Source organism: Lycorma delicatula, chromosome 4 (assembly GCF_047948215.1).
Source record: "Lycorma delicatula isolate Av1 chromosome 4, ASM4794821v1, whole genome shotgun sequence".
In the NCBI taxonomy this organism is placed as follows: Eukaryota; Metazoa; Arthropoda; class Insecta; order Hemiptera; family Fulgoridae; genus Lycorma; species Lycorma delicatula.
In genome coordinates this window covers 149,061,132-149,085,849 of record NC_134458.1, presented here as the reverse complement: position 1 = coordinate 149,085,849, position 24,718 = coordinate 149,061,132, and positions in this window count along the sequence as shown.

The window sequence follows — 24,718 nt, the reverse complement described above, 5'->3', positions numbered from 1 at the left end:
GACTATACCAGATGAAAAGTAGGAAATGTATTTGAATGGTTTGTTCCACTGCCACATTAAAACATATAGTCTTGATTTTTATAAAATAACTATCGACGATTCGTGTTAACGTAATTGTATGATTCGCTATAAAACGATTTGAAGAAAATAAATTGCCGAACAGCAAACGCCATTTTCTCAAATTAAGTTGTAAAATAAAAATTTTTTGACATCATCAAATGGCGTATTACAAATATAAAATTTATTAAAAAAATTTTCTTAAAAGAAATTTATTACTGGATTATATAAAAACTATTATGTGCGAAAAGTAAGTGAAGTTATATTTTTTTAATACAATAAATAATCACGAAAATTTGTCTAAAAATACAAAATATATTTTAGGAAAATGTTTAATAATCAATTAACATGAATATTGATTGATAATTTTAAAATTAATTGATTGATGTCCATGGCGGAGTGTTAGGGTCTCTGCCTTCCCTCAGAAGGTCTGAGTTCGAGAACTTGTCAAGCTTGGAATTTGATTTTCCGACAACAAAAAATATTAAAAAATATTTTAGTATTACTAACTATATCCATCGCAGATAAGAAAACGTCAACCTTCCAACTTGCAGCATCATAACGAACCACGCTTCTAACTTGCCCCGCAAGTTAGTCAAATTTTTTCGACCTTAAATTGATCCGACTAACTTTCATCTAATTTTCACGTCACAACTTCAGATACACTACTTCAGCATATCTAATTTTCAATAAAATTGATTTAGTAGTCTTAAAGATTTTCGAGCCACAAAAGTTTATACATAGGCCTATAAATAAATATATAAGAAAACTACAGTTTATGCGAATGATATTTTTGTAACCCTCCTACCTTAAAACGTAAAGAACCCTGCTACCTTAAGAACGTTAATGGCGTATCGGGAAGGGGTAAAACCCCTCCCGATACGCCATTTAACGAAAAGTAATGCCGTACTTTTAAAAGTCTTTAAAAATATTATATAGCATTTTTTAAAGTCTTAACGGCACACTTACGGTCTTGAGAAAAAATATATTTTGAATCAAAAATTTACGGTTTCTTCTTTCATAATAATCTTTTTATTTTTATCAAACTAAACGAGAAGGTTATGAATTTTATTCGTTCGAACAATTCTTTTCAAGTTTTTCCTTCATCAAATAGTTCATTTTGGATGATTTTTATTTTTTATTTTTACGAAGATATTGAAAAGGAAGTTTCTCTGAAGAATCCATTGTAAATTTTTCAACATAAATTTAGTGGAAGAAATTTTAAGCGAAAAATTACACGGTCTATATAAACGATTTAAAAATATTTTCATTATAATTTGTTTGTTTTACAATCTTTTCTTGTTAATAGTTTATTATACCACAATTTTCTGTACTAGATATAGCTCTACTATTTAAAGTATCATCATTCAAAAAATATGACGTGAACACTACATGACTTCCTCGTACGCCTATTAAATTACATATACACTTTTTTTTTTTAAATTAAAAGTACATATTTCATTGATAACTTCTGATATTTTTTCATATTGTTATTATTGAATTATTATTTATCGTAATTTATTTTTACAATCAGAGATTAATAATTATTAATAAATCAATATATTTAAATTAAAAAAAAAAAAAAGTTAAAAAAAGGAAATGAAGTCTGAAGTCTGATGTGCCGTCCCCTTATAAGATCCAAATATTTCATTTATTAAAATTTAATTTTGCTACTACTCTGGAACCAATGAAAATAAGTACCACATGATATGTCGTTGAAAAGCTCTCCATGAGGGCTAATTACTGCAATTAAAAAAAAGTCCGTAATTCATTTTTTTTGGATATTGGGCTTTTTTGGACACTTTTAGTCCAGTCAGTTGCAATCAAAATCTACAGCTAGGTGTTACAAGAGTCCTAAACCCAAAATTTCAACATCCTACGACTAATCGTTTTTGAGTTACGCGAGATACATACGTACGTACAGATGTCATGCCGAAACTAGTCAAAATGGATTCACGAATGGTGAAAATAGATATTTCCGTTGAAATCTGAAAACCGAAATTTTTTGTGATCACAATATTTCCTTTGATTCGTAAAAGAAGTAAAAATCAAGAAATTAGTTGAAAAAATTAATATATATATATTCCTGCATTCCAGAGAACATTCTCGGGAGCAGTTTGCTCGTATCGCTGAATTACCTTTCTTAATTTTCAAGAAGATGCAGCACTCAAATTTTTGCGTTTCTTGTGAACTGATTTTATTTCATCGGGGTAATAATTTTTTTTTAAAAAGAATTTTAAATAAAATCAACTTAAAAACGCTTAAGACTAAATAAATAAATATTTTCTCATTCATCTTTAAATTTTTAATTTTAAACGCATAAAATCGTTTTTAGAGTACTTAAAAAAATTATTATTTTTAATTCTTTATAGTTCGACTTTTTAATTCCTGCCAAAAATTAAAGGTAAATAAATTGTCAGCAGTATTATTCGATTGATGTCAACTTTTAAAGATGAAGTTTAAATTTTATAGCATTTTTTTTTTTGTTGGAGTCGGTTTTATTTATTATTTTAAAAGGTTTTTTTACTGAACTCTTAATAAATAGTTCAAAAATCGTTAGAATTATTACTCATCAATGTTTAGAAAGTTCAATTGAAGGGTTTGCTGAACCGAAGGGGTGGCACAAAGAACATCAACAAAAACTCACGCAACATTTACATAATGCTGTGTACGGCAAACCCGTCGGTCTCTGTTATTCATCTAAATTATATTTTTAACTAAAAAAGGAATGTTAAAAATATTGTTTGTAAAATGTGGATACGGAAAAATACAAAATTAACAACATAAGATCAATAAAATTACACTGGGTTCTTGCTACCAACGGAGTCTTCTCGCGGTGTACTATCCCCTCGACTGTACTATTAGCAGTGCCAGCGCTATTTCAGATAGCCCAGGTATCTGTGTGTGTAGCTATGTGTTAATGCTTTCTTAACTTTGACGAGTAATAGTTTAATAGAATTTTAGAACAAGTATACGTTTAATATATATTTAAATTTATTAGCGTATAAGTTTCTTTGTCGCCTGAACATGTGTATAATTTATGTAGAATTTAAAATAACTCGTATGAATTAAAAGTCAGTGAAATTCAGTATTACCAATTTAACAAACAAAAGTATATAGTTACAAGTATACTATACCTTGTTTCTTATGTTTCTTAAAAAGAAGAAATCTAATTTAATTTATGGATTCTTTGTTTATTGATTATTTATTTCATTATCATGAAAATAAGGATTATTTATTATTATACAAGATATAATAAAATGATTTTTTGTTTTTTTTTGATCTTTTACCTATATTATATACCACTTCAAAGAGCAAAAATAAGAATAATAAAGAAACAGCTTGCATTGTAATAGACCTCAACAAGACATTTCAGGACTTGTAAGTTAACAAAAAGACTAAAAGTTTTGAGCCCAGGTCTCTTCTTCTTCCACTTCTGCTCTGCCCCTTCTCTGCATTTTACTTTCCCCCTCCACCAAACCCTCTTATTTTATAAATATGCAAATTAATCTTTTCAAAACAGAATTATTCATAAGAATATCGTTCTTATTATAATTTACATAACTGTCCGCCATTTCTTGGCGACAGATATTTTAGTTTATTCTCTTTCATAAATTTTTTAATTTTTTTCTTTAATTGAATATTTATGTATTAATCATTCATTACATTATCCTTTTATATTACTATTTTACTGGAAAACTTTTTAAAAGATAAAAACAGTGCAAGCTTAATTAATATTAATTTTTTTTTTGTTTCTGTTAATTTAAGTCAAATTATTTTGTGCACCTAAAAGTGGAATATAATATAGAATTGATATCTATATGCGCATTAGTTTACAGTATTATATTTGAGATATTAAACTATTTAAAATAATTGTCACTTTATATATTGAATAATCACTTCACATTTGTATAAAATAATTTATGATGTTTTATCTGAGATTAAGGCGGCTCTTGATTTAATATTTTACTTCGTTTTTATACTACAATGATCTAATCTTTGGTAATCATTGATGATTTTTAACGATAAATTTTCGACTGCGGTTAGGATTTTCTAGTTTCTGTTGTAGTGTTCCTCGTAGATAGAAACAGCGATTTAGTATAAATGGTGCCACATCTGAACCTGCTGAATATGGTTTACAATAGTCAAATCTCAACAATAAAGACATTAGGAGATTCGTTTAGATGTTTCCTACTTATAGTTAAATTCACACTATTAACAATTTATATAAAAAAATTAACATTTCCGTCAAAAATATGTGATTAGTTTTTACTTATTTCACTTCGTATTTCTCTTTTTTGATCATCATTTTACGAGACCTCATCAGATAGTTTACTTAATAGTTGGAATTTACTGACACGCCTCTAATCATAAATATTGCTATAGTCGAGACAACACGTATTAGAGCATTCCCTTACACCTATCCTGTCTCTATATTCAACTGTCTTTATTTTAGCATATCTGGAATATCCAGTCACTGTACGAGTATTCTGTTTGTCATTTTTAACCGATAAACCTGGATTCTTTCTCCGCCTATGTCTGAGTTTGTGTTACCTTTGTTAAAATTATTTTAACATTGTATTATGGATAGTTGACAATTAATTCCGGTACGTAATTTTTCAATACCAAAATCCTTTGCCATATCTTTATTTTGTACACAATTATAATTTCTTTATAATTCCAGTAGCAGTACAGTATCTATCACCATTATTATTTAAATTTATTTGTAAATATTTCTGGAAAATGTATCATAACGGGTTCTTTTAATATGTGTATATATTGTGGATTCTATATCATAATATTTAAGGCTGCGTCGATAGCGTGTTTTGATTCTGCAGATGCAGAAGGCTTTGAAAACTAGAGTGAAAACCAGTAAATTGGGCTAAAGAAACCTTTTATTTATGTTTGACTTTCCATAACTTTGTTAAATAGTTGATAAACATATAAATCTGTTAAACAAAACTTGTAGAGAATTTAATATTCAACAAAATGGTGTAAGATAAGTTGAATAAAACAGAGAAAACTTAGAAAAAAATCGAATTTTATTTAGAAACAATACACTAGACCAAAGTGCATTATACGTATCGGTTTATAATAAGTGTTCAAAAATGAGCCCACCATTTTCAACACATTTCTTAGTACGCTTCTGAACTGCTTTTGTTGCTCTTTTTAGTTCTTCAGGACTGCCCTTGTGTTCCTCAGCCGCATCCATAATGCGGACAATTAGTTTCTCACAAGAATGTATTTTTGTTTTGTATAAAATATTTTTCATCCGTACCCATACGCAAAAATCTAAAGGTGTTAGATCAGACGATCTTGGTGACCAGGAATGTGGACCTCCGTGACTGATCCATTTTTACGGGAAATGATGATTTAAGTGAGTGGAAACGGCACAAGAGAAGTGGGTAGGCGCGCCATCATGCTGGAAGTATACTTTGCGTCTCAGCGTTAGGGGAACACCTTCAAGCAGATGCGGCAGTTTTTCTTGAAGAAAGTGCAAGTAACTTCAGCATTTAAGCGACTGAGTAATATCAACGGCCCAAAAAGCTGATTGTGAAGAAGGTCGCACCATACACAGATGGTAAATCGATGTAGAAAATTGCCTCTCACCGCTTATGAGGAATTACTTCTGCCCATGAATTCTTACTGCGTAAGTTGTAGATGCCATCTCGAGTGAAATTTGCCTCGTTAGTAAACAAAACGTACTTTTAGAGTTTTCAGTTTGTATTCCTCCAAGTGCAGAACTCAAGCGAAGCGGACCGTCACCTGGGTGTAGATGTTTAACTGGTTGTTTATGATAAGTTAAAATTTGTTTTAAGGTCCTTCGAACCATCGAATGCGAAACTCCGATCCGCTTAGAAAGACGTCGTGTACTGACGCCTGCATCTATAATAATTTCATTAATAACAATCTCGTGTTGTAAAAACGTAAACCAGTGGTGAAATCGCACGTCAACTTCACATTAGGCCCTTACACAGTCCCGATGTGATATTGTGTGGTGTGGAGAAACTTCCTTCAGGCAAATTCTTTTTTGGACGATGAGAGTGAGGCTGCACTTTCACTTGTGAACTTTATTTAAAGATGCTGGAAGACTTCATCAGTGCTCAATATCCGTAGCTGAACAATGATGAAGTCATTAATGAAGTCAATGATGAAGTCGTTATTGGTGACGGTCCTCTTCGCTTGGAGTTCTGCACTTGGAGGAATACAAATTGACAACTCTACAAGTACGTTTTGTTTACTAACGAGGCAAATTTCACTCGAGATGACATCAACAACTTACGCAATAAGAATTCATGGGCAGAAGTAATTCCTCATGAAACGGTGGGAGGCAATTTTCTACATCGATTTACCATCTGTGTATGGTGCGACCTTCTTCACAATCAGCTGTTTGGACCGTTGAGACTCATGGTTCCAGCAAGAAGGTGCGACCTTCGCAGACGTACAAAACATACATGGATATTTGCTACTTACCTTACCACTGAGATTAATCACAAAGATCTCAAGCAATACGTCTTTCGAACACCGTTTCCACCATACTGAAATTGAAGGACCGCTTCAGAGTTGACATCACCAATTTGTTCCAATGAGTACTGGACAGCTTCCAAATCGCTCAGAAGTATATGTGATGCTACGGGGACGTCGTTTGACAGGGGTCATATGGATATTGATTAAATGGTCTTCTTGCAACTTGTGTTTGAAATTCAAAGTAATAAACGAAAAGCAGTTAATTGTTTATTGTGTGATTTTTAAAAAATGTTTTTAATACGCTCTTTTACGATGGAACCATTTTATTCTTCTCTCTAGTCCAGATGGTCGACTTGTAAGTTACATGTTCAGTCATTTTGTTAGAATACCTGCTGCTTATCATTTCTATTACGCTGTTGTATCAAAATCTCTGTTGTTTACCGTGTGAGTATTTATATTTTATTATACTACTATGGTTATTATTTAATTCCAGATTGCAGGGTTTTCTTAAATATAAAATATTACCGAAGTAATATCATTATCATTTTCGTTAAATTATTTTGTTACTTTTAGGTAAATTTCATAAGAAAACTACCTATTATAATGGGTACCATGGTTCGACCTCCGGAAAATTTCGACATGTCTTCGCGTTTCACATGCCCCAGACTCCAAAACCATTGTCAGTTCAAAAGTTTATATATATATTCTTGTGGATTCGATAACTGCCATAATTCTGCACCAATCACTTTCAAATTGATATATAAAATATAAAACCCCAAAATCTCGTTCGAGTTCGTTAATGGGGAAAATCAGACCAAGGGGGTGGAAATGGGGGAGCTTTTTCGAAAAAACAAAATAAAGCTATAACTTTCTTATTAAGTAAAATATCGAATTCGTTTAAAGTTCCTACTATTCTTTGGATAAGGGCCTAAAACTTATCTAGATAAAGTTTTTTGATATCACACACCACTGGCCCACGGGGTGGAAAAAATCGGGTTTCGAAGGCAAAAAAAATCATACCTCCCTTAATAGGCACATTATCGAATCGGTTTAAAGTGGTCGGTAGTCCTCTAAACATTACCTGAAACGTTTGTCTGTATTAATTTTTGATATAATCAACCGTTATGGAAAAGGAAAACCAAATTATTTCTGGAATTCTAAGAGATGGGGCTTGTCGTATGCTAAACACATGAAACTTTTTTTCACATGCAACCATTGTCGTATTGAGTAATTTTGAAGGTTTTTCTTAGCTTTAAAGTGGAAATCTTTTTTATCCTCTACTTAACATCGAAGAAATCTACCTCCGCTTTCCGGCGTGCCGAAAGGGATTTTTTGAATACAATTTCCTTACAGTCCAATTCATATTTTTGTTTTAGTTAAAAAGCTACATTTTGTAAATCCGTAAATGTAATTTTCTACGCTATTGTTTAAAGTTATGAAAAACAAACTAAAATATTATTTTTCATTTATTAAAAAACTTTATAGATTTTATTTCCATAAAAGGGCCTTCCCAAGGAATAACCCTTGTGTAATCAAAAAATTTCTTATACTTTTTTCTAAATTGTATCAAGTTTTTTGGCGTAAAAGAAAACAAAATTATTTATTACATAATAATTATGAAAGTAATTTTATCTATAAGTTTATATTCTTTGGAGAAATATTTATTATGTTGTGATATCTTGATAGCACTTTTGCTATTAAGTTTACAATGAGAGAGAGGGAAGTGAGTCTGTTTGTGTGTATGTGTTAGTGTTAAACGAGTAGAATAGTTTTTTGTAAGTTGACTTTAATTGGATAAATTAATAAAAATTAAAACTAAAAAACTAGAAACTGAACCTATAATTACATTTACGTAATCTTTAGAATTGTTACATGTTTGATAAGCAATTAAATATAAAATAGCGTTGTTATATTACATACATTACAAACTAGAATTAAACTGAACTATACTGTATCAGAGACAGTTTGTTGAGTAACATGGAACATTGTACTGCATTTATGCAATTGATTTAGCAGCCATTGTTCCCATATCGGATTAAAGTAATAAATCAATTGGTCTCACAGCAATTCTAGATTGCTTTAAAGCTTAGCAAGCAACAGCAACGTCAAACAAAGTACATCTCTTCCAGGTCATCGGACGGAAAATCGCTTGTTCTGAAAATAAAAAAAAACGCCAATAAAAGCAAATAAAAACTGGATTCAATTTAGATTGAATTATTAAAGAAATAATGGATATCGTAATATTTTGTTATGTTTGCTTTTAATTTTTTTTTTATTATTATTATTATTTTTTTAAATAAAAATTAATTTATAATGATAATAAATGATTGATTGTAAAAAAAAAATAATTTACTGGTACTTACAGACTATGGAATTTTTAATTCAAGATTATTACTCTTTGTTACACATTTAATAGACAACATTGCCAACAACCTTGATTATACTTCAGTGTTTTTTCCTTTTGTATATATATTTTTTTTAATTCATATTTATTCTCTTTGTAATTATTTTTCTTTTTTAATCATCCATGTACATAATTTTATTTGATAAAATACGCGCTATAATTTTTGAAAAAGAAAAAAATAACTTGCTTTACAAATTCTGTTACTATGTCGATACAGTCATTAATATAGAATCCTACATAGCCGGTTTTAATTATTTTTCCAGGCAACCAAAACTTCATGTTTGCGTTTTTTTACCTTTTTTCCCAATAAAAAAAATATATATATATATATATATTAGTATATATTTTTTTTTAACATAGCTGAAGCTTATTTTATACTCCTGAAGGATTTATTAATTAATATGTATGGAACGTTTTTCTTAATTTTCTTTATTGATTTTCATCAATATTTTTAATAAAAATATTTTTTTTTTAAATTAGGTTATACTAACCATTTAATTTGAAAAAAAATTTAATACTTTTCTTCATAAGAAATATACTCGTTTTATATAAAAGATGAAATTTATTTCTTTAAATTTGTCTTATTGCAGTCGACTTGAAACTAAAGAGTGTGAACTTGTTGGTGGATGTTAATAGTTTTCATAAACTGTAAACTAAAATAAAACAAACGTTAGTTTTTAATGTATTTAAAATTTATTTCCAATTGGCTAAATGTTGCCCATTGTTACTACTTTATGCCATTTAAAAAAAATGAATTTTTTTCACACGCATTTTTTATGCAAGCACGTAATTAAAATTATGAGGTTTTGGCGTGAGAATGTTTAAAATACCAGAGTGAAATTAGGAATTTATGTCGTTGTGTTTTATTATAATCTAATATCATATGCGATAAAAAAGAAAAACATCTCTAATCTTTTATGTAGATTTGTTTTTTTTTTAATTCTTCAGTGAAGTTATTCGGTAAACTTACAACGGTTAAGTACAAGAATATGAAAATTTGTTTCATTTTCGTAAAAAAACATTATTTTTTTTACAATAAAAATATAAAATTTAGAATAAATAATCAGTTATAATTCATTTTAGTAGTAGTCTAACTAAATACGGGTTTATTGTTCTGAATAAAACTTAAAACTTTTGAATAGAATGTATCATTTTATGTAAAATGTTGAAAAAATGTTTTCCTTTTCGTTTAAAATGTTCAGACAAACACATCGTTTTTTTGGGTAGGTCTTCATTTGTTTATGAATAAGAGAGAAAAAAAATTTGGCAGAGTTTGGTGAAGGAACGAACTAATATGATGGGCTAATTTATTAAGTTTAGTTAATTTTGGTATAAAGGAATGTTAACAAATAAAAACCGCCGAAGAAGATTAATATGATATGGATTTACAGATTAGGTAACTGAAGTTATAGGATGTAGTAATTATATTGAAATGAAAAGATAAATACGTAAGGGATTAAAATTAGTATCAAACAGGTTTTTTTTTTGAATCGATAGTCAACGATTCAACAAAAAAAAACTGTTCATAATTACCTTTTAAGACCTAATTTTATTTTAAAAGCTTGACTTGTAGCGAAAATTGTAGATATGTGTAGGAAAGTTATACAAGAGTTTTTTTATTTATTTTTATATAGTACCATTTTCGAAAAATTTGTAGTAGTTAAATTCAAATCTCTTTTTAAAATTCTTAATCATATTATCTATTTATTTACTAGTCAGAGGGCTCTGCCCTCTGAACCCCCGTGGTCCAGGTCGGTGTAGGTGAGCCCTGGGGCCGACCCCAGGGCCACCCTTCCTGACCACCACAGTGTTCGCTACCGTCATGGTTGTTAAAATAATACTGATAAATAACAATTAAACTATATCCATACTTTATAGAAACCTGAAAAAGAAAGTAAATTACAAAAGTCAGATAGTAGTAACTATGGTGACATGAAAAGGAAGATTAACAACATACTTCTTTTACCTTGGTGACAAATTAATTATTACATTTTTTCTTCTTTAATGAATATCTTTAATTGACTACTTCCCCCACAAGAGGGCTAGGGCCTCGGTCTATAGCTTAAAACCTTTCCTGAGATAATTCAAATGTATCCTACAAATTTGAAAGCAATCGTACGGTTGATGCGAGAAAACACAAACAAAATAAAAAACAATAATAATATAATATATATATTATAATTACGTATATATATATATATATATATATATATATATATATTATTTTCTAATCTAATTAAAGATATATGATTTATACTCTGTATTCTAATTAATTATATTATATTTTTTACGTTTATGACTATTTCTATCTCGTGATAGTATATTGCACAATGTAATAATATAATATAATGTTACGTAATATATTATTTTTATCGACAAAAAAAAATTTATTTCATCTCTATATGATAAAAAAAACTTGCTGATTAATCTTATTGGAGAAAATTGAATCGATTGTCCATCATTTTATTTTCTTCAAATCATCATTTATCCAGTTAAACCTAGGATTAAGGTGAAACATTTATTATCACGATTCTAATAAAAATTGTAAAGATAATTCTGTTTACGTTAATTAATAGTAATTGTTGTTGTATGAAACCCACATTGAACAATGTTGAATGGAAGCAGGTTGTAAGGAGTTAAAGTAGTTAGATTTTTTAACTGTTTGTCGTAGTTTCTGATATATGTAACTACTTTATTTATATATATATATACACACACACACACACACATATATATATGAATTGTACCAATTATAACACAAGATATATTCTGAGTTAATTTCTATGAGATTAGAAACGTTCAATAAATTCCTGTGATAAATAAACAGAATATATCACTTGTAAAGATGAATATACCTCCATTAAAAACAAATTAACTCCTTAATTTTCTTAAAAAATCTGGCATTAGGTGTATTTTATTCTTGAAAGCGGTTACTTAATTTTCGAGTGTCTCGAAAGATTTGTATCTCGACATTTTTTGGTCTATCAGAACCAATTTTTATTGTGCCTACAAGGAACGATTCACAATTTAAATTTATTCTTTTTTAATACAAATTTCTGTCCATCATGTTAATATGTGATTTTTTTCTGTGTTAATCAGTTATAGTACAATAATTTTAATTGTAACAGCGAATAAACAATGGTAAACAATTACTGAAATAGAATAGTAAAATAAAATTTTCGGTTTAAGTTGTAAGGATAAACCACAGAAAATTTAAGGTACAATAAAAAAAAAAAAAAAACATTTGACTCAATATTGAAAATAGAAGACGTTCGTATGACCAAAAAATAATTCACAAAAATTTTCGTCCATAAGATTAATAAGCAGTTATCACGTCTCAATTTTAATTAATACTAACAAAAAACTGGCTGCGATTTCTGTTTATTATCAATGTTCGGTGTTTTGACTACAGCAGATTTTATTAATTTAAATGTAGAAATAAATGAATCAGGATTGTGCTGAAAGAAGTAATATTAATTAATTTAGTTATTTGTGTTTTTTCATTACTGTAAAAAAATGAGTTGTTTTATTAAATAAAATCCAAATTTTCCAAATAGAACACAATTTCATTTTATTATCTACTCATTAAAGAATGAAAATAAATATTAAGATATTGGTCTTAATAAAAAAAAAAAAAACTTGCAATAAGCCGAAAGTTCTGAATATGTATCATTTATCCAAGGAGGTACAGGTGTAACCGTTGATAGAAGTAGTTATTTAGTTTCAGATATTATGTTTGATGCAAAAGTTCAAAGAATCTTAAGAAGCTTTAAATCGACTTTATGTTTACCTCATATATAATCTAATCTGATATGTTTTTTTTTTAAATAAAATTTTAGATCGGTACTTTATTTGGGATTAAAGTCTGTTACGGTTTTATGAGTTTTGGTATTCAAATTTTTAGTTAAATATTTATTGATGGCCTTTCTGAAGAATAACCGTACATAAAATGTGACAAATTTAACCAGAAAAAGTATTACGTGTAAATTTATATTTAGCCTCTTTTCATCCCTTTCGATCACGGTTAACTAAAATAATTGAATTAATAATTATTATTTATTATGTTTTCAGGAATAGTGGTATCTAAAAGGTAATAGAATATTAATATTCTTCAAGGTTCACCCCTTTACACCTTCTTAAAAGGATGTAGATATTTATAATTTTCTTATTAGGTTACCATAAATGACGGTACCAAATTTCATTTTTTTCTTGCTGCTCAGAAAATTGGAGAATCGATGATGAATGTCTGAATGAGGGCTTTTATAAATGAGACTCGTAGAAGAAAGAAAGAAAGATATGGTATTGATAAGCTGAAATTTTAATTTTATGGTCTTTTGAGAACCTGTCTCAAATTTTAATATTGGGGCCCTTTACACCTCATAAGTGTTTGTGATTGTCCTTGTCTTTTATGTCTTAATGTTTATTGTGAAATTTGTGTTTTTAAATAAAATGTAAGGGCCCTTTACACCCTTACATATGACGATCCTGATGGAGATAATAATTTCTTTTAAAGAATGTGACGACGGCTAATGACCTTAGCAGTCGATGCCCGTAAAAATTCAGTTAAAAAAAAATAAATAAATAAATACCGCTTCATCCTAAAACTTAATAAATTTGAAATTTTAAACTTTTCAAGAATATATATATTAAAAAATATTTATAGTAGCATAATAAGGAACAGTGTAGAAAACATCATAAATTACCAGAATATTATAAAATTGATTTCTTTTAAATAATATTTTGATTTTATTATATTTCTTTATAAATATTAATCTAATTTATGTCACTGAAGTAATTTGATTAAGAAATATTTTATTAAAGTATTTGACATTTTAAAAAATATTTAGTATAATGGAAAACCTTTCAATATTTTAAAATAAAATTATTTTTTAATGGAAACGATGCAAAATTATTGAAAGTGGTATTTGAATTAGACATTCGAAACACGTAGTAAAAGAAGGTAAAACGATTTTTTTTTTTTTGTAAAAATGTTGCTATTCTATTTCCGATTTACATTAGGAATACTATTTGTACAACCTTATAGCGAAAAATGTTTTACATTTTCCAAATGTTATATAATAAATAAAATGCCGGCAATTTATGAATAGGAAACTTAAAGTATACTTTTTACATCTTTGTGTAAAATTCAAATGTGTAATCGATAAATTAATATTAAACAGAAAACAGCTAAAAATAAATCAAAATTATAATAAATTTATGTATTAAATTTTTTCTCGATATTGGTAAATCCAATTTAGTCATTTTTAAATCGTTAAACAGCAGAACATAATTTATCTTTTCCAGAAAAGTTATTAAAATAATACATTTAACTATAAATGATAATTTACGCTATAACAATCATTTGAAAGTTTTTTAAAAATTAAATAAATATTATCAACTACGTCACAACCACGTACTAACAGCTGAATGAAGATGTAACTATTACGCTTTAACAGCACTTAGGTAACAGCAGTTATTTCCCACAATAACATAGATTAAAAAAAAAGGATAATTATACCAAAACAGTTTTTAAAAAATATAAACCTATTGTGTATAATTTTTATTTTATTTGTTAATTTAGGCTATAAACGCTTCTACCTTAAAATTATATTTTGTGATTCAAGGTTTTACTTTAATAGCAGCAACTTTATTTATTAGCCGTGAAGAACATCCTACTTATTTTTAACGTGATTTGTTTACCTAGGTAATAAACGAAACTATTTCTTCGTCGTTTTTACTGCTTCTCTTAGGTTATACGATGATAAGTTAAGGTATTTATTGTTTGTTAAGCTCTATTTAAAAGCATTATTGTTGCATGAGATATGAGACAATTTAAAAAAAATAAATGATAATTAGATGAAGGTATTATATTGCCATGAAAATCATAAGTATAAGATAAGTGAAGAAATTATTCTTACTCTTTGCTTATAAGACAAACATAAATTTGTCGTTTGATTTCATGATGTTCCAATAAGTGTTCTTGATAATGACAAGAAAAAAAAACGTCATAATATTTTTATTTCGTGTATTACGAGGTTTTCAGAGAAAATTTAAATTACCTGATTTTTCAGCGTTGTGGATGATGATTTTTGCCGAATTAATCAAGTCGTTTTGATGTTTCAAAGCCTTCAAATTAAGTTAGTTACTGTAAAATTGCGTTTTGTTTCCTGCATATTGCAGACGTCATTGTATATATACATATATATATATATATAAGTATTTTTGTAAATATATAGTTTCTTCGTAGGTATGGTTTGAAAAAGTTTGATGGCTTTCAAAGTTATAAAAACAACAATTCAGGAATCTTATTCTTCCTCTATATTTTTGATTTATTGAATTTAATTTTCTTATCTTAGAGCCAGTCGCATGTCAGTATGTCAAGTCCAGGTGATTTTTAGCTCTACGAGTGACACTATCCCTCTTTACCGCAGGTACTGGCTATATAATTATTATCATTACCCTAGTGCAAACGAACTCTGATTAGTGCTAATTGTACCTCGGATTCTTTATTTATATTACAGTCTTCAGCTAGCGTAATGGTACAAAATTATGTTCCCTTTTTGTGGAGGTTTTCTTAGAGCAATCGTGTTGTTTAAAAATGAAAAAGATATGCAAATAAAATTCGACAAATCAAAAATACAGAAGAATAGGATTTTTTAATTGTATCACTTATCACTTTGAAAGCCATCTGTTGAAACTTTTCAAACGTATGTAAGTAAAAAAATATAAACCTATGTATAAAATTTATACAGGGTCATTCACGGGAACCGGATGTTTTTAAAATAATCATAAAAAATTGAATATTTACTTTAAAAAAGTTTTATTGGTACTGAAACACTTGTTAAAGCAAAGCATTTGTTACTTACTCATGAACGAAAAATTATGTCCGGCAAGTGATGTCCATTTTGGGCAATACATTGTTTTAGCCTTTCACGGTAACTGGCCTCGATTCTTTGCAGCATGTCTACATCAATCTGGGTGACGTGATGACGAATTGCGATCTTTAGGTCCTCCAATGTACGCGGTTTATTGCCGTTCACACGCGATTTCAGAAATACCACAGAAAAAAATCACAACTACTCAAGTCGGGGGACCGAAGGGGCCAAGGAATGTCGCCGAATCTGGAAACGATCCGTCCCGGAAACAAGTTACGGAGAACAGCCATCGTTGCCCTCGCTGTGTGCGCTGTAGCTCCATCCTGCTGGAATAACACATTTTGAAAATTGATTCCCCGGTTTCGTAACTCAGGCATGAAAAACGTATTCAACATTGCAATATAACGATCAGCTGTTACAGTTACGGCAGCGTTATTTTCTTCAAAAAAATATGGTCCAATAACACCGAACTTTCCTATTGCACACCAGACAGTCACCTTTGGGCTATCAAGTGGTCTCTCGTGAAGCTGATGTGGGTTTCTTTCTGCCCAGTATCGGCAATTCTGTTTGTTGTCATTAACAATAATAAATTTTCATTTTCTTCAAAAGCGGTAAGCATTTGTCGACAAATTTGTAATCGCTGCGTGAAATCTTGCTCGTTTAACTGCTGCACGACGGCTATCTTGTAAGGATGGAAATGCAGGTCTGTATGCAGAATTCGTCTTACCGTACTTGTGCTCATTTGAAGCGCTGCTGAATGCCTCTGAATAGAGCGGCGTGGGCTTCTGACAATGGCTTCTCTTACTCGTTCGATGTTCTCCGGACTGCTAGTAGTTCGTCGGGGACCCGGTGGTTTTTCTTCAATATTGAACCGCTTGTTCGAAGGTTGTTTACCCATCGCAATATTGTGTTACGAGATGGGACACTTGCATTACGATGGATATTAAACTGACGGCAGTTTAATATCCATATGACTGCTGTTACAGCGAAATCTCGCTGAGCAGCAGTTACGGATTCGTCATTTCGCACAAAACTGTCATACGCGTACAGGCGTTGGTCTAGCGTCCACGGCTCCATCTCAACGACTAAAATGTAAATGCTATGAACAAAGGACACTTCAGACACCAGCCACGTGCCCCTCCCACCACGAACGCCCGAGTACAACCCACTTGAAAAACATCCGGTTCCCGTGAATGACCCTGTGTATGTAGAAATATATATAATGACATCTACAATATGAAGAAAAATAAAACTTAATGTACTATCTCCAATTTGGCAAGGAACTGCATATTATAAAAAAAATGATCCCCTTACTTCCTAGATTTTACTATGTATAAAGAGGATAACAGGCTATATTAATGATTAATAGGAAATCTATCACTGATGACAAATTTAACCTCCACACAGGATGAACATACCATATTTTCTGCAAGTATATCGTGTATACATACGGAAGACAACTGACAATACAGAAGAATGCAATAGAAAATTGTATTAAGAACATGTTAATACCTATGCAGTTATATATATAATTACTCAACGTGATGATGAATGAAAAGAAAAAAACACACATACTGACAAAAATACTTAATTTTTTACATACATCCAGCAATATTCATATAAACTTTCAACATTTTTTCTACAAATTATTGTGTTGGTTTTAAAATCACAATAAAAGCCGGTATTGTCATAAAAAAAAAAATCGTAACAAAATATACCAGGAGTGTAGAAATTTAAGGGCAATCACTGGAATCAATATTGCACTGGGCATACCGGACGCATATTTATCTGTAGATACAAAGAATACGTAAAAGTAGCACACACAACGATTTTGTTTGCAAATCACATCATAGAAACTGAACATAGATTTAAAAATATAAAAACACAGTATCCAATTTTTACTTAAATAACGTAATGATTGGTATGAGACGTAACATATTTGTACAATGAAATTTAAAAAAAATTACTAAACGAGAAATACAACGGAAAACTTATAAAGGAATTTGACTATGGTTTAGAAGAATCTCTAAATGTTTATGTCCATGTATTTACGATGTATTTATATTTTAAGATAGCTTCTTTCTAAATCCGTTTTATAATTACGAAGCTAACAAAGTTGTTATACTTTCTTGGCGTTGGTTATTCTTATATACTGGAAAAATAATAATACATGAAAGACAGGTTAAAAAATTCATATAAAATCGATATTTATTTACATTTTTCTGCTCCCCCATCCACAAAATCATCTCCCAAAAAAACATTTTAGATTTCTCTACGTTCTTTGTTAAATGGAAGAAATTAAAAAAAATTACACTGAAAAATTTACAACCAATAAAAAGTTGTTTTTTTGAGATAGAGTGGATTATAATAAAAGTTATTGTATTATTATTGTTAAAAGTTTAAATAAACTAAAAACAGTTTTAAATAATTTAAAAAAATGGATATTTTTAAACTTTGATCGGAACCCTCACCCATAATATTGCACCCAATATATCTTTTTGGGGCTCTTGAACTAATACTTTGCTAAGGAAGACAAAAAAAATTGTTAAAAAATAATAGTTTTTTTTCCATTTATGGGAACAAAAATGTTGTTAAATGATAAGATATATGCAAGAGTACATGCATATATGCTTATAATTTTAATTTTAAAATTTTTAGAAAAAAAAATTATATGCTTATAAAAAAAAATTATGTTATAATTTATAATTTTTATATGCTTATAATTTTAATATAAAATTGGGTTATGTTTGCAAAATTTGAGAAAATTGACCCCCAAAGAAACTATCTACTCCCACCTCCTGTAGATCCCAAATTTACTAACCAAAGCCCTAGTTGAGAGCTTTTCAACGATATATCATTAAGTGTTACTTATTTTCAGTGGTTCCAGAGTTATAGCCACATAACATTTTTAGTAATGAAATATTTTGATCTCACAAGGGAAAGGCACATCGGTTCGAATCAGACTTCACCTCATTTTTTTTAAAGTTGTTTTCTTAATAAATATATATACTCAAAATCGTATTAAAAATCTGATGTGGTGTCCACATCAGATTTTTTTTTTTGTTATGATATTCGATTATAGTATAAAAAAAAGCTTTGTTAATTTACGGTTAAACCACCTATGAAATAGATAAACAATACTACGTAGTCTATTTATATTTGGTTACGCACGATTTTATTGGCTAATCAAAGTATCTAAATTGTTTTCATTAAACTAATTATACATTGCACTGGCTGTTTATTTTTATCATTGATATTATTTGTACATGAAACAATCTATTTATTACACTTCTTTGATTGGATTCATTGAATATTATAAGACAACAATGAATGAACGCTCTGTTTTTATGTCTTCTGGGTGTTGATACGTAGATTATAGTTATAGTATTTTATTTTATAATCAGTTATTTGATTATTCCTAACAATTTTCCGTTTTTTTAACAAATCATTTTTCATAATTTTTTCCCTTACAGTTTTTATTAATTTATTCCTTTTAAGAATAAAAGAAAACTACAACCTTTTTTTGTTTAAGTAAATCTATGTACATGGCATTCATTTCTTGAAGTAGTGATTAATAAATACTATTGTAATCTGATATTGGCTGATGTAGTACAGAGTTGAAAAGAACATAAAAAAAAAATAATAATAATAATAGATGAGACTGTAGAGAAAAAGCGTTATTAATTTTTTGGAAGAAACCCTAACAAAAAATAAAATAAATATTTTAAAGCCGAATTAGTCATTGAACAAAAAATATAAATTTTAAGATTTGATATTATTTTGATTTAAGTTATAAATTAATTAGAAGAAATCAATGGTAATGCTTTGACTTCATAGTAGAGCATTTCAATATGAAAATAATTTTAAGTTCAAGAAAGATAATGGAAAGCGATATAAAATAGGAAAATGAGGAGTTAAACATCTTAAAATAGAGGAAATTATTTACTAGAATTGCCTTTTTTTCCCCTTTTCGGGGAAAAGATCTCGGTATCCGTGACGGAGTGGTAGAATCTCAGCTTTTCATCAGTAGTCCTATTCAGATGCTACATTTTTCATAAGCTACAACATTTCCATTTCATATTCCCTTTGTACAAGCTTCGAGCTTATCCGGTGACGTACATTATAAAATAAAATAATCAGTATAATAATAAAATAAATGGCCTAATAATACGTATTTTCTAATAAGAAACAACATGCGTTATTTTGTAAGGTATAACACAAAAATATCCAACATCTCTTAATTTTTATAAATTTCGTATTAACATAATCTGAGAAATTAAAATAATAATAATATTCTAAATAATGTAGAGCTTTGTGGTAACAAAACATGGGCATACAGAAGATCGAAGAAAAAAAAAGCTGACAACACAATTGTAAGACTATCATCAGGCGGTTTTTTTCTGATGCATGGCTTACACACACATACAGACACAATTCTATTTAAAATAATTATCATTTTATTTAAATATAATATTTTTTCACAACAGCTGTACGTCAGTGCTACACTAGCGCCCTTGTGGTGACAGGGGATACTATTGACGCAGTATACTCACTGAGTTACTAATTGAGAGAATTTTTGGGATGGGACGCAATTTTGAAAAAAAAAATTTTTTTTGCAGATATGATTATTTTTTTTAATTTTTAACAAATGTATCTAAGAAAAATAAGATCTTAAAAAAGCGAAATTTCGAGATACTGAGGGTGACCTTGCTGTACAGCCTCACCCCTTTTAAGCTGAGGATTTAATGGCATCAGTGCCCCATATATAGAAGTAATCTGACCAAGTTTGGTAAAAATCTGTCCAGCAATTCTGGAGATATAAAACCTTAATTAGGCGAAACCTCGAGATACTGAGGGTGACCTTGCCCTACAGCCTCACCTCCTTGACATTTTAAGTTGAAAATTTAATGGCATCAATGTCTCACATACAGGCGTAATCTGACCAAGTTTGATTAAAATCGGTCTAATAGTTCTTGAGATATAAGGTGTTAGACACCGAACTTACGTACATACGACATACGTACATACGAACATCTGGAAAAATTCCATTCGGTTTTTTGGGTTCCTTAGGTGTCAAAACGTCAAGATCCGGTGAAAACTGGACCGATTATAAAACTTTCTCTTCTGGAGCTATAGCGCTAGACGAGAAAATAATAAATGCTTTTGAGATGTAGTGTTGTAAGAAAATTGTAAAAATTAGTCGACTTGTAGAATGTGGATAACAAGAGATTTTATGACAAATTTTTGGAAGACTAGTTTCTGTTAGAACCTCGAAATAAGAAGGAAAAGGCCGTTAGGATAAATATTGAAATACCCCGAATTAAAGATTTGATTGTAGAAGTAAATTTATTGGATATAAACAGTAAAAAAGGATAAATATTGTTAGAATATATGAAACAAATAATTATGGGTTTAGAATGTTAGAGGTATGTTGAAGATAAATAACAGAATATTATGTACAAATCATTCCAACGACTGAATATCAACAAATATTTCCCTGTATTGCCAAACTACCCGGTAGGGATCGCTTCGTTCGCCCTCCTGTCTAGCTAGGGGCCATAGCCGCCTGGATCCCTCTTTGTTTATTATTCTCATATTTGTGAGAATAATACTGATAAATTAAAATTAAAGCCTGTTGAATCAACAAAAACTATCAATATATTGTAATTTCTTCAGAGCAACAGTTCGGTCAGCACAAGACTGGAAGGCTGGAACTATCTGAAGTATGCGGGTTTCAGAATAGTCGGCTCCCATTTAAAAAATAGTAATTATAACTGGTTACCCATCCTTCGTATAAGAGTATCTTCGATGTTTCTTAGCGTTACCCGACAAACACCACGAAGAGGTGACCGTACTTCGTTTTAACGTTCGTAATTCTTTTTTCGTTTTTTTTTTTTTATTTTTTATTATGGTTTTTAGTCAAGTAACCGGAGGTAGGTTCAGCTCGTCGCATCGGAAACACAGTAACAGCGGCTTGGCTGTGTTGGTTGAGCCGCCGTGTCGTATACCGTCCCACCTTTAAAGCTACTTTTCTCGATTACCGAAAGATACCGAAAAAAATAGAGAACGTTTGTTCGTAGAAAATAAAATTTCAGATACTGAAAGTAGCCTCTGAATTCGATTTGATCCACGGTTTGACCATAGTAAAGTTGAATATCGGCAAGGAACATATTTAATGGCTTGTTACCGCAAGACATTAAAACGACCACCATCTTGAAACGGTGAAACATTTTGTAACGGCAGTAGTTCCATGTTCATAAAATATTCATGTAGAATTTCAGTTCAGTCGGTTGAGTAGCTTTTGCGTTAAAGAGTAACACACCCACCAGAAACCACTTGATTTTTACGTAAAGAGCGATTCCAAATTGCACAGAAATCTCGGTAGATGATTCTATAGGCAAAAATAAGAGAGAAAAAAAATTATTCGTTAGTAAGTTTCGTCTCGCGAAACATTTAGCTCGGGTGCTTTCTGCTTCTCCTGTGAAATTAACCGATATTAAAATTCTAGGGGTACAAATCGAGGGGTAAGTTTGATGCTTTTTTATGGCTTTTGTTCTAAGAGATTGAATAAAACTGACTTATATCTCACTTAGGTTTTTAGAAAAACAGGATAAAACACAAAAATGTTTTGTCAAAAAGTATACTTCATTAGGTTTGGAATAACATAACTTTGTTAATTTACCAATAAACAAATAAAAACTTGTAGATATTATAGAATTTAATTTTGAGAAAATTTACGTGAATAACGTCTATTAAAATAAAACACAAATTTGAGAAGTTCAACTTTAATAAAAAACAAAAATAACGAACTGGGTCGGAAAAGTTATACGATTTTAAACAGAACTATTTTCAACATTGTTTGAACAATATAATGGAAATGAAAATATGAATAGAAAACTTATCAATAACAGAAAAAAATGAATAAAGAATAAACTTAAAAAAATAAAGATCACACTTTTTGGTTCTTTTTCTAGAAATTATTTTGTATCAAAATGGTTACTTGATAAAGCTGCAAACATTTCTTCAAATCAGTTGCTCAATGTGGCCACCATTCTGTTCAACGCATAGTTCAGCTCGGCGAATCAATGCTAGCCGGGCACGTCTAATAGCATCATTATTATTCCTAATAGTAGCTCCAGCTTCTATTATACGATGTCCCAATTCTTGTATGCCTATACGAGCGGAACAGACTTACGACTTTATCCAACCCCAAAGGAAAAAGTCTGTTGGCGTGAGATCGGGAGATATTGGCCATTTTACTTGATCTTTTCGACCAACCCACTGCTTACTAAATGTGTTATTTAAATAATTCATCACATCACGAGAGAAACGAGCAGGTGAGCCATCGTTGAAAAGCCACATTTGCACTCTATCTGCTAGTGGAATATCTTCCAAGAGTTCCATCACATCGGTTTGCAAAAAATGCAAGTACCGCTCTCACTTGAGCCCTATGAGATTATCATTAAGAAGATCATATCTTACATTAAACGAAAAAGTGCGTTGGAAATGACTTTCTTCTTCTGCCAAAGTGTGTTGCGATAATTTAGAATGCCGTTTCTTGTAAAATAGGATTCATCAGTAATTAGAGTATTACTTAGGAAATCGGGATGATTTTCACATTTTCTAATTAACCATCGACAGAATTTCATCCTTTATCAGTAACTCGTGTACATGTGTTGTATAGAATGGGTTTAATTGTTATCACTCCCGTAACGTTCGCCACTCAGTTGATTGCGAAATATGAAAGCGACATGGCAGCCTTCTGCTACTTGAGGTGGGAGATACTTGTACCGCATTCAATTTTGCTTCTTCAGCGTTGGCATTCCTCACAAGACGTTCACGATCAGCATCGAATCGTTGTGGTTTAAGCATACCTGTTTCTCGAACTCGCCTCTTCAGTCTCAAATGTTTTACGATCCGGTATTCTTTTATCTGGATAATTTTCCCGGTATTCGCACAGCAGCCAATCCATTTTTATTTATTTTACCATAAATTAACAACATGTCCGTCAGCTCTCCAAATGAAAACAGATTGCGGTGTCACCCACTGCGAATGACTGACTGAAAGGTAGCAGTATCAAAACCGCCCAAATATTCAAATTATAGACACTAAACTTAATTGTTGATTAACTGTTATTGCCAACCTATGAAAAAATGACAACTTTTTAAATATTATTTGTTGTCTTTGAATTTATTTTTATAATTTTTATCATTTGTGTGTAAATTGTTCTGTTTAATATCGTATCATTTTTCCTATCCAGTTTGTGTGTTTTATTTTATTTTATTAAAGTTGAACTCAAATTTGTGTTTAATTTTAATTGACATCAGTTCTCTCAGAACTAAATTCTGTACAAAATTAATTAGACATTTTTATTTGTTTAATGAAACTAAACAGATAAAACTTTGTGTGTGATGTATGTGTTAATTGATTACATATTTGATACTTACTATTAATGTTTTCTATTCATTTTCATTTTTTTTAATTTAAAACATTAATTAATTAAGCTACAATAAGAAAATTATTCAATTTAAGTGGAAATATCCTATGTAACATTTTTATTAATTTTTTTATGTGCTATTTATTATCTCATTCAATAGATTGTTATAGACATTTTTTTTATGTTTATTTACAAAAAAAAAAAAAAAAAGATTGTATAAAATTTCTTCTTATCGTTTATTTATGTATTCTTTGTAAAATTTTTTATTTTACTTTAATTATTGTGTTTTAAAAACTTATTATAATACATTAATTTAAACAGTATTACGTGAAAAGAATATAATAAATAACTTAGTGATGGGAGTTACTTCTTCAAAACACATACACACACACACACGCACACATTTTATTCTACATACAACGAATCTGGTTTTTATCTGTTTTTCAGTGCAATAAAATATCCCACATAAACTTTATT